This window comes from Mustela lutreola, chromosome 1, assembly GCF_030435805.1.
Source record: "Mustela lutreola isolate mMusLut2 chromosome 1, mMusLut2.pri, whole genome shotgun sequence".
Lineage (NCBI taxonomy): Eukaryota > Metazoa > Chordata > Mammalia > Carnivora > Mustelidae > Mustela > Mustela lutreola.
In genome coordinates, this window is record NC_081290.1 from 237,325,802 (window position 1) to 237,344,088 (window position 18,287).

An 18,287-nucleotide genomic window follows, 5' to 3' on the forward strand; every position below is an offset into this window, starting at 1 on the left:
AGGGAAAAACAACCTTAACCTGACTATGGCAAGGCCTCCAATATCTTATTAGGTCCTCTTTAGCATATGACAGTCCTTTTGGACACCTCCCTTTTTCCTTACCTTCCACAACTCCGGAGTATATAACCAGTCGCCCCTCATAACCTTGGTACAGCCCATCTTTCTGCCCACAGGTCCTGTCCCCCTACTTTAATAAAATCACCTTTCTGCACCAAAGATACCTCAAGAATTCTTTCTTGGGCATCTGCTCTGGATCCCACCTGCGTTCAAAAACTACATCACTATGACTATTTCCACCAGTTTTTTTCTATTTTAGTTTCTGTGCTTGTTATACCTCTTTGTTTATCCCATTTTCCACCTTCTTCTTCATCTATCTGTCTCCTTGAAGTCAAGCTTTCATCCTCCAGTTGCTCCAGAGAGACTAGAGAGAAGGCAGATTAGGTTCCTTTCTTGAGTCTAGTAGGGTGATGATAATGAAGGATATTTGGAAGAAAGGCAGGCAGGGACAAATGCCAGCACCCCAGCCCCCACAACAAGCATTCTAAGAGGAAACCACCCTTAAAAGGATTTTACACGACCCTGGAAGGAGCCCTCCACCCTTTCCTATGTGACAGGTAGATGACAGAAATCTGATTGGATGATAGGCTCATGGAGGGTTAATCAGGTTTAAACAGCCCACCTACAAGCCCACCAAATCCCCTAGATCTAAACCCCAAATCTCCAAATCAGCCTCCTCTCAGGTCCCCTTTTTCAGGAGCATTGTATTATTGTTCAATAAACTTTGCTTTACTGCCTAGCAATCTTAGTCTGGTCTTCCTCTTCATTCCTCAAAGTGGCATGACAAAGAACCACAGGCTGTTAAGGAAAAGAAATCCTGCAACAGTGATTCACCTCTAGCCTAGACTTTGGCTCTCTTGGTAGCAGAAGGGCCTACATTAATGAAGAACTCTTTACACTTTAGGTTTTTTTTTTTTTTTTTTTTTGGCTGTTTTTCTTAAAAAAAGAAAAAGAAAAAAAAAACCCAAACAGTGGGATATAACAAAAGCAGTTCTGAGAGGCAAGTTTACAGCAACTATACACACACACACACACACACACACACACACACACACATATCTCTACTAAAGTGTATCTCAACTAAAGTGTATATATACACACGCAGATATCTGTGTGTGTGTGTATGTGTGTGTTTGTGTTGTGTAAGATTTGGGGGAGAGATGCATTGTGGGTGTTGAGGAGATAGGGAGCCCTGATTGCAGGGAGAGGTAAGAGAGAGAGGAGAGCAAATGGATATGCAGAAGGAGAACGCATCTCTAAAGACATTGGTTGGGAAAATGAGAAGGGCTGATTTTTGTTTTTGCAACCAGTGGGGCTCACAGACTGGAGTTCTACATGTTTGTATGCTTGGCTGGGATAGAGACCTGAGGATCCTGCCCAACTCCTGGAGAGAAGTCAGGCAGGCAACTCTAGGGCAGATGGCATGATCTGAGGATCGTCCAAGGTGCATGGGGAGAGACTGTTGGCTCTTCTTCCAGTGCATCTGTGAGAGGTGGCATTTGCAGAAATGCCTTTCCAGGGGAAAAAGAGCCAGGAGCGGTGGTGATGAGCACCATTTCCTTTCTCTGCCCTTCAGCATAGGTGCAGAGATACCTGCTGAGGGTTCTTAACCTTGACACTGGCTCTTTAGCCTGCTTTTCTCCCAATTCCACACTCCTGTGCTCACATGCAACATAGCTGAAAACTTTCCTAACCTGGGGAAGGAAACATCCACATCCAGGAGACACAGAGAACATCCATCAGAATCAACAAAAGCAGGCCAACACAAACTGAATATTGTCATTAAATGTGCAAACTATAGTATAAAGAAAAAAACTCTAAAAGCATCAGAACAAAAGAAGTCCTTTATTTACAAGGGAAAAACTGTAAAGCTAATTGTAGATCTCTTCAGAGGAACTTGGCAAGCCAAAAGAGGGTGACATGATATAGGCAACATGCTGAGTGGGGAAAACCTGTAACCATGAATGCTCTATCCAGTAAATCTATCATTAAGAAGAGAACGGACGAATGGATAAGGAAGATGTGGTCCATATACACTATGGAGTATTATGCCTCCATCAGAAAGGACGAATACCCAACTTTTGTAGCAACATGGATGGGACTGGAAGAGATTATGCTGAGTGAAATAAGTCAAGCAGAGAGAGTCAATTATCATATTGTTTCACTTATTTGTGGAGCATAACAAATAGCATGGAGGAAAGGGGAGATGGAGAGGAGAAGGGAGTTGAGGGAAATTGGAAGGGGAGGTGAACCATGAGAGACTACGGACTCTGAAAAACAATCTGAGGGTTTTGAAGGGGTGGGGGTGGGAGGTTGGGGTACCGGGTGGTGGGTATTGGAGAGGGCATGGATTGCATGGAGCACTAGGTGTGGTTCAAAAACAGTGAATACTGTTATGCTGAAAAGAAAAAAAAGGCACTGAAATGCAAAGGAAAAAAAAATAGAAGGAGAGATAAAACAAAAACTGATGGAGTTTGTGACCACAAAACCAGCCCAGCGAGAAATATTAAAGGGACTCCTATTGGGAAAGAAAGACCAAAAGTGACAAAGACAACAGAAAAGTGGAGAAAATCTCCAGAAACAATGACCCTCCAAGTAATACAATGGCAATAAGGACATATTTATCAATAATTATTCTGAATGTAAGTGGACTAAACTCTCCAATCAAAAATATGGGATGTCAGAATGGATGAAAAACAAACAAACAAACAAACAAACAAACTCCAAAACACAAGACCCATCCGTATGCTGCCTACAAGAGACTTTTTATACCTAAGGACACCTGCAGACTGAATGTAAGGCAATAAAGAAACATTTATCTTGCAAATGGAAATCAAAAGAAAGCTGGGGTAGTTATACTTATATCAGACAAATTAGATTTTTAAACAAAGGCTGTAACATGAGATGAAGAAGAGTACTATATCATAATAAAGGGGACTATCCAACAAGAAGATCTAACAATTTTAAACATTTATGCCTCCAACATGTGCACGCCAAAATATATAAAATGATTAATAATCAACATAAATGAACTCATTGATAATAATACAATAAAAGTATGAAAACTTAACATTCTACTTACAACACTGGACAGATTATTTCCAATAAGGAAAAAAGGTTTTGAATGCCACCCAGGACCAGATGTACTTAAAAAATATATTCAGAACACTTCATCCTAATGCAGCAAAATACACAATCTTTTCAAGTGCGGATGGGAAATTCTCCACAACAGATCATATACTACGTCACAAGTCAGGCCCCGACAGCTACAAAAAGGGATCATACCATGCATAATTTATGACCACAAATCTATGAAACTTGAAGTCAAACACACAAGAAAATTTAGAAAGACCATAAATACATGGATATTAAATAACATGCTACTAGAGAATGAATGGGTCAGCCAGGAAACCAAAGAAGAATTAAAAAAAAAAAACCCATGGAAACAAATGAAAATGGAAACACAACTGTCTTGGGATATAGCAAAAGTGGTCCAAAGAAGGAAGTATATAGCAATAGAGACCTACCCCAAGAACCAACAAAAATCTCATACAACCTAACCTTACATGCAAAGGAGCTAGAAAAAGAACAAGAAATAAGGCCTCAAGCCAGCAGAAGTAGGGACATAATAAAGATTAGAGCAGAAATAAACTACTGTTTTACACAAGTACTGGAGGTCTTAGCCTCAGCAATAAGACAACATGAAGAAATAAAGACATCCAAATCGACAGGGAAGAAGTGAAACTTTCAGTATTTTCAGACAATCTGATACTCTCTTTAGAAAACCCAAAAGACTCCACCAAAAAATTCCTACAGCTGATACATGAATTAAGTAGAGTTTCAGGATACAAAATCAATGTATAGAAATATCTTGCATTTCTTTTTTTTAAAATATTTTATTGTTTATAAACATATATTTTTATCCCCAGGGGTACAGGTCTGTGAATCACCAGGTTTACACACTTCACAGCACTCACCAAAGCACATACCCTCCGCAATGTCCATAATACCACCCCCTTCTCCCAAACCCCCTCCCCCCAGCAACCCTCAGTTTGTTTTGTGAGATTAAGAGTCACTTATGGTTTGTCTCCCTCCCCATCCCATCTTGTTTCATTTATTCTTCTCCTACCCACTTAAGCCCCCATGCTGCATCTCCACTTCCTCATATCAGGGAGATCAGATGATAGTTGTCTTTCTCTGCTTGACTTATTTCGCTAAGCATGATATGCTCTAGTTTCATCCATGTTGTCGCAAATGGCAAGATTTCATTTTTTTTTGATGGCTGCATAGTATTCCATTGTGTATATATACCACATCTTCTTGATCCATTCATCTGTTGATGGACATCTAAGTTCTTTCCATAGTTTGGCTATTGTGGACACTGCTGCTATAAACATTCGGGTGCACGTGCCCCTTTGGATCACTACGTTTGTATCTTTAGGGTAAATACCCAATAGTGCAATTGCTGGGTCATAGGGCAGTTCTATTTTCAACATTTTGAGGAACCTCCATCTGTTTTCCAGAGTGGCTGCACCAGCTTGCATTCCCACCAACAGTGTAGGAGTGTTCCCCTTTCTCCGCATCCTCACCAGCATCTGTCATTTCCTGACTTGTTGATTTTAGCCATTCTGACTGGTGTGAGGTGATATCTCATTGTGGTTTTGATTTGTATTTCCTTGATGCCGAGTGATATGGAGCACTTTTTCATGTGTCTGTTGGCCATCTGAATGTCTTCTTTGCAGAAATGTCTGTTCATGTCCTCTGCCCATTTCTTGATTGGATTATTTGTTCTTTGGGTGTTGAGTTTGCTAAGTTCTTTATAGATTCTGGACACTAGTCCTTTATCTGATATGTCGTTTGCAAATATCTTCTCCCATTATGTCAGTTGTCTTTTGATTTTGTTAACTGTTTCCTTTGCTGTGCAAAAGCTTTTGATCTTGATGAAATCCCAATAGTTCATTTTTGCCCTTGCTTCCCTTGCCTTTGGTGTTGTTCCTAGGAAGATGTTGCTGCGGATGAGGTCGAAGAGGTTGCTGCCTGTGTTCTCCTCAAGGATTTTGAAGGATTCCTTTCGCACATTGAGGTCCTTCATCCATTTTGAGTCTATTTTTGTGTGTGGTGTAAGGAAACTGTCCAATTTCATTTTTCTGCATGTGGCTGTCCAATTTTCCCAGCACCATTTATTGAAGAGGCTGTGTTTTTTCCATTGGACATTCTTTCCTGCTTTGTTGAAGATTAGCTGACTGTAGAGTTGAGGGTCTATTTCTGGGCTCTCTATTCTGTTCCATTGATCTATGTGTCTGTTTTTGTGACAGTACCATGCTGTCTTGATGATGACAGCTTTGTAATAGAGCTTGAAGTCCAGAATTGTGATGCCACCAACGTTGGCTTTCTTTTTCAATATCCTTTTGGCTATTCGATGTCTTTTCTGGTTCCATATAAGTTTTAGAATTATTTGTTCCATTTCTTTGAAAAAGATGGATGGCACTTTGATAGGAATTGCATTAAATGTGTAGATTGCTTTAGGTAGCATAGACATTTTCACAATATTTATTCTTCCAATCCAGGAGCATGGAACATTTTTCCATTTATTTGTGTCTTCCACAATTTCTTTCATGAGTACTTTATAGTTTTCTGAGTATAGATTCTGTGTCTCTTTGGTTAGGTTTATTCCTAGGTATCTTATGGTTTTGGGTGCAATTGTAAATGGGATTGACTCCTTAATTTCTCTTTCTTCTGTCTTGCTGTTGGTGTAGAGAAATGCAACTGATTTCTGTGCATTGATTTTATATCCTGACACTTTACTGAATTCCTGTATAAGTTCTAGCAGTTTTGGAGTGGAGTCTTTTGGGTTTTCCACATATAGTATCATATCATCTGCAAAGAGTGATAATTTGACTTCTTCTTTGCTGATTTGGATGCCTTTAATTTCCTTTTGTTGTCTGATTGCTGAGGCTAGGACCTCTAGTACTATGTTGAATAGCAGTGGTGATAATGGACATCCCTGCCGTGTTCCTGACCTTAGCGGAAAAGCTTTCAGTTTTTCTCCATTGAGAATGATATTTGTGGTGGGTTTTTCATAGGTGGCTTTGATGATATTGAGGTATGTGCCCTCTATCCCTACACTTTGAAGAGTTTTGATCAGGAAGGGATGCTGTACTTTGTCAAATGGTTTTTCAGCATCTATTGAGAGTATCATAAGGTTCTTGTTCTTTCTTTTATTGATGTGTTGTATCACATTGACTGATTTGAGGATGTTGAACCAACCTTGCAGCCCTGGAATAAATCCCACTTGGTCGTGGTGAATAATCCTTTTAATGTACTGTTGAATCCTATTGGCTAGTATTTTGTTGAGTATTTTCGCATCTTTGTTCATCAAGGATATTGGTCTATAGCTCTCTTTTTTGATGGGATCCTTGTCTGGTTTTGGGATCAAGGTGATGCTGTCCTCATGAAAGGAGTTTGGAAGTTTTCCTTCCATTTCTATTTTTTGGAACAGTTTCAGGAGAATAGGAATTAGTTCTTCTTTAAATGTTTGGTAGAATTCCCTCGGGAAGCCGTCTGGCCCTGGGCTTTTGTTTGTTTGGAGATTTTTAATGACTGTTTCAATCTTCTTACTGGTTATGGGTCTGTTCAGGCTTTCTATTTCTTCCTGGTTCAGTTGTGGTAGTTTATATGTTTCTAGGAATGTATCCATTTCTTCCAGATTGTCAAATTTATTGGCGTAGAGTTGCTCATAGTATGTTCTTATAATAGTTTGTATTTCTTTGGTGTTAGTTGTGATCTCTCCTCTTTCGTTCATGATTTTATTTATTTGGGTCCTTTCTCTTTTCTTTTTGATAAGTCGGGCCAGGGGTTTATCAATTTTATTAATTCTTTCGAAGAACCAGCTCCTAGTTTTGTTGATTTGCTCTATTGTCTTTTTGGTTTCTATTTCATTGATTTCTGCTCTGATCTTTATGATTTCTCTTCTCCTGCTGGGCTTAGGGTTTCTTTCTTGTTCTTTCTCCAGCTCCTTTAGGTGTAGGATTAGGTTGTGTACCTGAGACCTTTCTTGATTCTTGAGAAAGGCTTGAACAGCTATATATTTTCCTCTCAGGACTGCCTTTGTTGTGTCCTACAGATTTTGTACCGTTGTATTTTCATTATCATTTGTTTCCATGATTTTTTTCAATTCTTCTTTAATTTCCCGGTTGACCCATTCATTCTTTAGAAGGATGCTGTTTAGTCTCCATGTATTTGGGTTCTTTCCAAACTTCCTCTTGTGGTTGAGTTCTAGCTTCAGAGCATTGTGGTCTGAAAATATGCAGGGAATGATCCCAATCTTTTGATACCGGTTGAGTCCTGATTTAGGACTGAGGATGTGATCTATTTTGGAGAATGTTCCATGTGCACTAGAGAAGAATGTGTATTCTGTTGCTTTGGGATGAAATGTTCTGAATATATCTGTGATGTCCATCTGGTCCAGTGTGTCGTTTAAGGCCTTTATTTCCTTGCTGATTTTTTGCTTGGATGATCTGTCCATTTCAGTGAGGGGAGTGTTAACGTCCCCTACTATTATTGTATTATTGTTGATGTGTTTCTTTGATTTTGTTATTAATCGGTTTATATAGTTGGCTGCTCCCACGTTGGGGGCATAGATATTTAAAATTGTTAGATCTTCTTGTTGGACAGACCCTTTGAGTATGATATAGTGTCCTTCCTCATCTCTTATTATAGTCTTTGGCTTAAATCTAATTGATCTGATATAAGGATTGCCACTCCTGCTTTCTTCTGATGTCCATTAGCATGGTAAATTCTTTTCCACCCCCTCACTTTAAATCTGGAGGTGTCTTTGGGCTTAAAATGAGTTTATTGGAGGCAACATATAGATGGGTTTTGTTTTTTTATCCATTCTGATACCCTGTGTCTTTTGACAGGGGCATTTAGCCCATTAACATTCAGGGTAACTATTGAGAGATATGAATTTAGTGCCATTGTATTGCCTGTAAGGTGACTGTTACTGTATATGGTCTCTGTTCCTTTCTGATCTACCACTTGTAGGCTCTCTCTTTGCTTAGAGGACCCCTTTCAGTATTTCCTGTAGAGCTGGTTTGGTGTTTGCAAATTCTTTGTTTTTGTTTGTCCTGGAAGCTTTTAATCTCTCCTTCTATTTTCAATGATAGCCTAGCTGGATATAGTATTCTTGGCTGCATGTTTTTCTCATTTAGTGCTCTGAAAATATCATGCCAGCTCTTTCTGGCCTGCCAGGTCTCTGTGGATAAGTCAGCTACCAATCTAATGTTTTTACCATTGTATGTTAGAGACTTCTTTTCCCGGGCTGCTTCCAGGATTTTCTCTTTGTCACTGAGACTTGTAAATTTTACTATTAGGTGACGGGGTGTGGGCCTATTCTTATTGATTTTGAGGGGCGTTCTCTGAACCTCCTGAATTTTGATGCTTGTTCCCTTTGCCATATTGGGGAAATTCTCCCCAGTAATTGTCTCCAGTATACCTTCTGCTCCCCTCTCTCTTTCTTCTTCTTCTGGAATCCCAATTATTCTAATGTTGTTTTGTCTCATGGTGTCACTTATCTCTCGAATTCTCCCCTTGGTCCAGTAGCTGTTTGTCCCTCTTTTGCTCAGCTTCTTTATTCTCTGTCATTTGGTCTTCTATATCACTAATTCTTTCTTCTGCCTCATTTATCCTAGCAGTGAGGGCCTCCATTTTTGATTGCACCTCATTAATAGCTTTTTTGAATTCAACTTGGTTAGATTTTAGTTCTTTTATTTCTCTAGAAAGGGCTTTTATATCTCTCGAGAGGGTTTCTCTAATATCTTCCATGCCTTTTTTGAGCCCGGCTAGAACCTTGAGAATTGTCAATCTGAACTCTAGATCTGACATATTACCAATGTCTGTATTGATTAGGTCCCTAGCCTTCGGTACTGCCTCTTGTTCTTTTTTTTGTGTTGAATTTTTCCTTCTTGTCATTTTGTCCAGATAAGAGTATATGAAGGAGCAAGTAAAATACTAAAAGGGTGGCAACAACCCCAAGAAAATATGCTTTAACCAAATTAGAAGAGATCCCAAATCGTGAGGGGGGGAGAAAGGGGATAAAAAAGAAGTTCAAAGAGGAAGAAATAAAAAATGAAAAAAAAAAAAAAAGAAAAGGATTTAAAAAAAAAGAAAACAAATAAGAAAAATATAAAAAAGAAAAAATATATATATTAGATAAACTGGTTAAAAAACGTTAAAAAAGAAAAAGGTAAAAGTTAAAAAAAATTTTACCAGAAGGTGAGAAAAAAAACAAAAAATGAAAAAGAAAAAAATTAAATTTCCTGCAAGACTAAAAAAAAATCACAGGGAAAAAGCCATGAGTTCCGTGCTTTGCTTTCTCCTCCTCTGGAATTCTGCTGCTCTCCTTGGTATTGAAACCGCACTCCTAGGTAGGTGAACTTGGTCTTGGCTGGATTTCTTGTTGATCTTCTGGGGGAGGGGCCTGTTGTAATGATTCTCATGTGTCTTTGCCCCAGGCGGAATTGGACCGCCCTTAGCAGGGGCCAGGGTGAGTAATCCGCTCGGGTTTGCTTTCAGGAGCTTTTGTTCCCTGAGCGCTTTCCGTAGAGTTCTGGAGGATGGGAATACAAATGGCAGCCTCCTGGTCTCCGGCCCGGAGGAGCTGAGAGCCCAGGGCCCCACTCCCCAGTGCGCCCCCAGAGAACAGTGCCCAGTTACTCCCGTTTGCCTGACCTCTGGCCATGCTCCGAGCTCACCGAGCCTGTGACCGGTTCAAGGTTACACCGAGCTGTTAGCTTACTGTCGGCTCTGTCTCTGTAACCGGCTTTCCCGTTCTAACACCCGCAAGCTCTGCGACACTCAGACACCCCCGATCCTTCTGTGACCCTGCGGGACCTGAGGCCACGCTGACCCCGCGTGGGCTTCGCTCCGGTTTAGCCTCTGGAGCGATGTCCCTCAGCGGAACAGATTTTTAAAAGTCCTGATTTTGTGCTCCGTTGCTCCGCCGCTTGCCGGGAGCCGGCCCCTCCCCCCGGGGTCTATCTTCCCGTCGCTTTGGATTCACTTCTCCGCCGGTCCTACCTTTCAGAAAGTGGTTGTTTTTCTGTTTCCAGAATTGCTGTTCTTCTTCTCTTTGATCTGCCGATGGATTTTCAGGTGTTTGCAATCTTTAGATAAGCTATCTAGCTGATCTCCGGCTAGCTGAAGTAGTCTCAGCCTGCTACTTCTCTGCCATCTTGACTCCTCCCCCAATATCTTGCATTTCTTATATCGATAATGAAGTTGCAGAAAGAGAAATCAAGGAATTGATCCCACTCGCAATTGCACTCCAAATCACAAGATACCTAGAAATAAACCTAGCCAAGGCAATAAAAGATCTGTACTCTGAAAACTATAGAACACTGATGAAAGAAATTGAAGATGACACAAAGAAAGGGAAAGACATCTTATACTCATGTGCTGGAAGAAAAATATTGTTAAAATGTCTATGCTACCCAAACCAATCTATACACTCAATGCAATCCTTGTCAAAATACCAATAGCATTTTCCATAAAGCTAGAACAAACAATCCTCAAATTTGTATGGAACTGCAAGAGAGTATGACTAGAACAGCAATCTTAGAAAAGCACAGCTGGAGGTATTACAATTCTGGACTTTAAGTTATATTAGCACGCTGTAATGAAGAAGACAGTATGGTACTGACACAAAATAAGATACATGGATCAATGGAACAGAATATAAATCCCAGAAATAGAGCAGCTATGTGGTCAACTAATCTTTGACAAAGCAGGAAAGAATATTCAGTGGGGAAAAGACAGTCTCTTCAACAAATGGTGTTGAGAAAACTGGACAGCAACATGCAAAAGAAAGAAACTGGACCATTTTCTTACATCATTCACAAAAATCAATTCAAAATGAATGAAAGACTTCAATATTTTATAGCAGCAATGTCCACAATAGCCAAAAGATGGAAAGAGCCCAGATGTCCATGGACAGGTGACTGGATAAAGAAGATGGGTAGGGTGCCTTGGTGGCTCAGTTGGTTAAGCAACTGCCTTCAGGTCAGGTCATGACCCTGGAGTCCAGGATTGAGTCCCATATCAGGCTCCCTCCCTGCTCAGTGGAGAGTCTCTTCCTCCCTCTGCTCCTCCCCATTCTCATGCTCTCTCTCTCATTCTCTCTTTCAAATAAATAAATAAAATCTTTAAAAAAAGATGTGGTAAATATGTACCATGGAATATTACTCAGCCATCGAAAAGAATGGAATCTTGCCATTTCCAACAATGAAAAAAGTCAAAGACAATTTTCATATGATCTCTTTGATATGAGGGATTTGAGAGGCAGGGCAGGAGGTCATGAGGGAAGGGAGGGAAAATATGAAACAAGATGGGACTGGGAGACAAACCGTGAGACACTTAATCTCGGGATACAAACTGAGGGTTGCTGGGGGATGGGAGAGGGAGGAATAGAGTGGCTGGGTTATGGACATTGGGGAGGGTATATACTATGGTTCATGCTGTGAATTTTGTAAGACTGATGATTCACAGACCTGTACCCCTGAAGCAAATAACATATGCTAATTAAAAGAAAAAGTTGCTATGGCCAACGTCAAAAAGGTTTCTGCCTATGTTCTCCTGTAAAATGTTGATGGTTTCCTGTCCCACACTAAGGTCTTTCATACTTCCTAAAAATTTTTTTATATTTAAATTCAATTTAGTTAACATATAATTTATTATTAGTTTCAGAATTTAGGGATTCATGAGTTACATGTAACACCCAGTGCTCATTTCATCAAGTGCCTTCCTTAATGCCCATGAACCAATTACTCCCTCCCACCATGGGCCTCCCCTCCAGTAACCCTGTTTGTTTCTTATAATTAAGAGTCCTCTTATGGCTTGTCTCCTTCTGTGATTTCATCCTATTTTATTTTTCCTTCCCTTCCACTATGTTCCTCTGTTTTGTTTCTCACATTCCACATATGACTGAAATCATATGGTATTTCTTTCTCTGACTTATTTCACTTAGCACAATACCATCTAGTTCCATCCACCATGTTGGAAATGGCAGGAATTCATTTTATTTTATTTTTTTGATGGCTGCATGGTATTTCATTAGGTATGTATACCACATCTTCTTTATCCATTCATCTGTCGATGGACATCTAGGCTCTCTCCGTAGTTTGGCTATTGTGGACATTGATGATATAAATATTTGGGTGCATGTGCCCCTTCAGATCACTACATTTGTTTCTTTGGGGTAAATACCCAGTAGTGTGATCACTGGGTTGTAGGGTAGCTCTATTTTCAACTTTTTGAGGAACCTCCATGCTGTTTTTCAGAGAGGTTGCACCAACTTGCCTTCCACCAAAAGTGTAGGAGGGTTCCCCTCTCTCCGCATCCTCACCAACATCTGTCATTTCCTGACTTGTTAATTTTAGCCATTCTGACTGGCATGAGGTGTTATCTCACTATGGCTTGGATTTGTATTTCCCTGATGCCAAGTGATGTGGAGCACATTTTCATGTGTCTCTTGGCCATTTGGATGTCTTCTTTGCAGAAGTGTCTGTTCATTTCTTCTGTCCATTTCTTGATTGGATTATATGTTCCTTGGATGTTGAGTTGGATAAGTTCTTTTTTTTGGATACAAGCCATTTATCTGAGGCCATAGAACTGCTTCCTGGATATGTCTCCCAAGGCAAGGGAAACTAAAGCAAAAATAAACTATTAGGACTTCTCCAAAATAAAAAGCTTCTGTCCAGTAAAGGAAACAATTAACAAAACGAAATGGCAAACTATGGAATGTGGGAAGATATTTGCAAATAACATATCTGATAAAGGGTTAGTATCCAAAATCTATAAAGAACTTATCAAACTCAATTCCCAGAGAATAAATAAGCTAGTTTAAAAATGGGTGGAAGACATGAATAGATGTTTTTTTCCAAAGAAGACATACAGATGGCCAACAGACATGTGAAGAAAATGCTCAACATCACTCATTATCAGGGAAATACAAATCCAAACTATGATGATATATCATCTCATACCTGTCAGAATGGCTAAAATTACCAACATGGCTCATATTGCATGGAGCACTGGGTGTGGTGCAAAAAAATGAATGTTGGAACACTGAAAAAAAATTGAATTAAATTAAAAAAGTAAAATAAAATTACCAACATGGGAAACACAGGTGTTGACTTGGATGTGAAGAAAGGGAACCCCCCTTATATTGTTTGTGGGAATGCAAACTGGTGCAGCCCCTTTGGAAAGCTGTGTGGAGGTTCCTTGAAAAGTGAAAAAATAGAGCTATTCTATATACTTCTGTGGGGGAAGTATAAATTGGCACAGCTTCTTTAAAAAAAATGACTTTATCTTGTAATGTTGAATGTTTATATGCCCTACAATTTTACTCCCAGACATATGTCCAAGAGAAACTCTGGCATACTTGCATCAGGGGATATGGCCAAAGTTATTTGTAGCAGCATTATTCATAAAAGAAAAATCTGGGGCTCCTGGGTGGCACAGTTGGTTAAGTGTCTGCCTTTGGCTTAGGTTGTAAGGGCCTATTTAGCCAGAGCGGCCCCACCTCAGTTGAACAGCCATTTTGTTGTTTATGCAGTAAAACTTAAATTGACCTTGCCCCCCCTGCCCCACTGGTGAACTTATTTAAAAGCAAGTCTGGGAAACCAGTCCCAGGTAACAAAGCCCAAATACAAGGATGGGTCAGGTCAAGTGGAGATAATGGCCTAAATACAAGGGTGGTCAGGTCAGGTGGAGACAGTCAATCAATGAGGGCACATACTGTCTCCTAGCTACCAAGGAGTATGGGCCCCGCCCTTGGGGTGCCTTTTGGGCGCCCATTCTGACTAAGGTGATAGGCTAATTGAAATAGCTACTATGGGGTGAATTGTAGTACAATTGGCCACCCATGTGTGATCCAGCATGACTGTGCAGCTTTCTCTGTGTATTGCAATCTCATTGGCCACCTGTGTGTGGCCAGGCTCAACCGCATGGCCTTTGCTCTATAAAAGATAGACTGTGAGACAGGGAGGGGTTGTGAGCTCTCTGTAAGAGACGTGTGATTCTCAATGCTTGGAGCAAAATAAAGCTTTGCTTGAGCTTCCTTTTGTATCAGTCTCGCTCCTTTAATCACGGACCCATTATTGGGGGACCCAACATTGGGGACTGAACATTGGGCTCTCGCCAGGGATTTAACAACAAGGACTGAGCCAGTATCAGAATTTCTGGGAAAGGCCTCCAGAGGTAAGATCTCCAGATTTTATTCTGTGGGATCTGGTCTGTCTGTCTGGTTGTGGAGCTCCAGGGTATGGCCCACCAGGAGAAGCTGCACGCAGCCATGCTCCCCAGGGCTGGAGTGGATGTGGGGATGCCCAATCCCTCTTCTGGTAGATCGTCTAGGGGTTCAAGTCCCCCTAGGCAGTCAGAGGGCCAAGAAAACCCCCACCAGTGGGTGGTTGCCGGAGACCGAGAAAATCTCCACTGGCTGCTGGGTCGGATTGTGTTTGTATTGTCTTTTTGTTACGTGTTGTATTGCTTGTCCCTAGGGGACCAAGAAAATCCCCATTGGCGAGTGTCTCTAGGGGGCCAAGAAAACCCCCACCAGCGGCAGGCTCTGGGTGAGGGCTGCTGGGTCTGTGGTTGTTTTGTCCTGCTTTTTTGTTGTCTGTTTCATTGTTTGTTGTGTTTGAAGAAGTGAGGCAAGTAGAGAGAGAGTAAGGGGACTCTGACATTCATCTCTCCGTTCCTCCTAATAATTGTGGGGCTTCTCCCTCACTCATTTCATGTGTTAAGAGCTATAACTGAAGCCAGCTGGGGTTAGTCTAACTTGATACAGAGACTTTAAGGAATATTCCCAAGCAGCTGCCAAAACTACCTTTGTTTCAGGGACATTCCTTGCCCTCTCTGGCCTGACGGGGACTGCCTAGCCCCTCCCCCTTGCTGGCAGGAAAGCATGGCGTCTGGTCCTCTCTTGGAGCTGATGAGCTCTAGAACTGGGAACTCTCTCTCTGCCTTCAGGTGACACTTTGATCTGTTCTTCACTGTCGGGAAACAAAAAGAGCACCCCCCTGGACCTAACACCCCCACTTTCCAGATCTTCCCACCAAGGTCTCAGGTAAACATTCAAAGTGGAGTGGGCCCAGGTGGAACTTAAATCAGTATTTGAACTAAGTTAAGTTTGTTGGGTTTTAGGATGAACATGTCTTTTGAGTTAACAACAGCAAATGTGAAGCTTCAATCAAAGTTTATTTAAGATCAAATAAGTTCGTGTTATTTATGTTAAAATCTGTTAACAAAGAGATGACTAAACTGATGGTTAATTATCTATCTCAAAGTTTTAATGGGTAATTATTAAAGTAGTTTTCAAAGTCTTTGGTAACCTGAAACTTTAAACCAAATGGGATAAAATGTTAGAGTGTTGGTTGCTGGAACTAGGTTTGTGCTTTTGAAATCTGTTGGTAAACATGTTTTGTGCTTAACTGATTCATAAATTTGCCCTCTAAGAATTTTGTTCTAACAGTTCACATTTGGTTTATATTTAGTCTTCACTAGAGGATACGGTATATCTAAGAGTACAAAATTCTGCTAAGTGTAACTAAGACTGATGGAAATAAGGGAAGCAACTCTGTATGTAGAAAAGTAGGAGATATGTAAAAAAGAGAAAAAGACCAGATGCCTGATCCTGGTTGAATAAGAAAGGAACAAAAACAGCCCTGGGACCGCTATCTGAGCCAGACCCATTCATAAAGAATGGAAGTGGAGACTAATCACCTCCCATTAGCCAGAGATACCCAGAGAGGGGTGTCCAACCTGTTTGAATCTGAAGAGTGCCTGATTGTGTGAATTTGTCTGTATGGCTCCACCGCTGCGGCTATGGAGTCTGAATGGGCTGTACCCTGAGTCTTGCAGGGCATCATATGGCATAACGGTCATCTACTCCACAGAGTAGCCTGGTCTGGGGTTTATACGGACAGACCTTCACTAAGACACTCCTAAGTTCCTGTGAGGGACGTGAACAGGAAAGCATCTGAAAGAACCCCCTCCCTTTGTCTGCAACATCATTCCCGATGGGAGGGAAACCCAGTAAATCCACTATCGTAAGACTGCATGCTTAAGAATAAAAAGGAAAGACACTGGTATAAAAAGCTGGTTTTCTCTCTGTTTAAAAGGGCAAAATTTTCTTAGTTAATTGATCTGTCAAAAATAATGAATACTGTTATGCTAAAAATAAATAAAAAATAAATTAGATAGGTATTATAGAGGGCATGGATTGCATGGAGCACTGGGTGTGGTGAAAAAATAATGATACTGTTATGCTGAAAATAAATAAATGAAAAAAATGTAAATGATTTTCTCTTTGCCTGCCCAGAAAATTCATTTTCTATGTTTTGTTTTATCAGATTTTATCAGATTATATTTAGGCCTGTGCTTTAAAACCTTCTAAGGTTTTAGCAATTGCTGACAAGATTTAAATTGTAAATGAGATCTCTTTGACTCATAGGGCTTATCCTTGATATGCTAAGTTACTCAGGGAGTACTGCTAAACCAATGATAAACGCTGGGTTTCATTTGGGTAAATGCTGTAACTACTCTAGAGGTTCTATACATTTCCTAAAGTTTTAATGTTTTGATAAGGGTCATCACTTGATATTTAACCATATCTATTCTGAGTTTTTGTCATTTGTAATTGTTTTAATTCTCTTGTAAGATGAATTATGCCCTAAAAGAAATTCATATAGGAGACTTTCAGAACAAATACAGGTCTATGATATGTTAAAACCCTGGATCTGAAATGGGTAAGAATTTCCAGATATAAAAGCTGCATTTGGACTAAACCAGCATTAGTAACATGGGACTAAATGAACTAAAAAATTGTAATGTTGGGTCTCTTAATGTTTTAAGCATTACTGGTTCTGTAATGTTTGCTCCTCTAGACTAGGAAAACTTTTTTTTTAAAGTTATCTGTAACTTATGGAGATGTAAAAGTACTCATTTGTAAACAGATCAAGGCATTCAACTTTTCTTTCTATCTGAATCCTCTGAAACCAAAAGGTCTCAGCAAGTATTCTTTCTTCCTTTTCAATCAGTCATTTGCACAAGTTCAATAAGAATCTGTTCTCCTTGTAACAGGACACCATTGGAAACTCTAGTAATTTTACCAAGGCTTTGACTGGAATGTCATATTTGAAAAGACTCAGATATGACCAGACAGCTTAAAGGAACTAAGATTGGCTTTATAAAACCTGGAGCCATAAAGCCCTTTGGAACTGTTGGCCTGACACCTTGCTTACAGGGTTCCCAGCAGCCTCACCAGGTGAGTAAAGGATGTCACTTCCTGGCAGGAGTAGGAGCCTCAGGATACTTTGGGCACCTCAGGAAGAGTAATTCTCCCAAATCTGATGGGTATTGCAGGCATGTCTGATGGCATGTATGTGGCTTGGATTCTGGCCTGGAGAGGCTACTAAAAGTTCAACCTAGAGATTCCTTATAAGAAGTTCTAGCAAAGCAGATTCTAAAAGATCTATATGAACACTCACTGTTCTGCTGAGCTTATGTAAATAATTAGGCCAAGTTTGTTAAAAATTGGAAGGGGAGGTGAACCATGAGAGACTATGGACTCTGAAAAACAATCTGAGGGTTTTGAAGGGGCAGGGGGGTGGGCGGTTGGGGTACCAGGTGGTGGGTATTATAGAGGGCATGGATTGCATGGAGCACTGGGTGTGGTGCAAAAATAATGAATACTGTTATGCTGAAATTTAATTTATCAAAATTAATTTTAATAAATTAAAAAAAAACTGGACTTGTTTTCCAAATGAATTAGTCCTGATTTGGCTATCTCTGGAACTGAAGGTTATTCTAGAGAGAAAAATTATGTTTTAATAACACACCCTTATGGACATTAAATTCTAGATTTGGCTGTCTTTAAATGTTTGTTTACCTAAGCTAGATAACTTGAGGTAAATTTCAGAGAAGTTGCATGATAAATCATGTAGACGATCTTGCCTTTGCCAGTCAGTCAGCCCCAGATATAAGGAGGAAACTTCAGAAAATTGAAGGATTTGAAAGGAATTAGTGGGAATAGTAGAAATAGCCACTAAGGACTGTGGGTCATGCTTGCGGGGGACGAGAGCTTCTTACAGACTGCAGGAAAAGGGTATCAGCTGTCAGCAATGGAAGCACAGCTTTGTCAGAGCCACATCACTTATTTAGGCTTTGAT

The 18,287-nt window shown here is 40.3% G+C and overlaps 1 long non-coding RNA gene across 1 annotated transcript; it reads left to right on the plus strand.

Moving 5' to 3' along the window:
* The first annotated feature begins 14,135 nt into the window (after window positions 1–14,135).
* Window positions 14,136–17,377, plus strand: LOC131821781 (uncharacterized). The gene is made up of 3 exons (XR_009349980.1): window positions 14,136–14,313; window positions 15,088–15,184; window positions 17,200–17,377. It is a non-coding gene; the product is annotated as an uncharacterized LOC131821781 (long non-coding RNA).
* The last annotated feature ends 910 nt before the right edge of the window (window positions 17,378–18,287 follow it).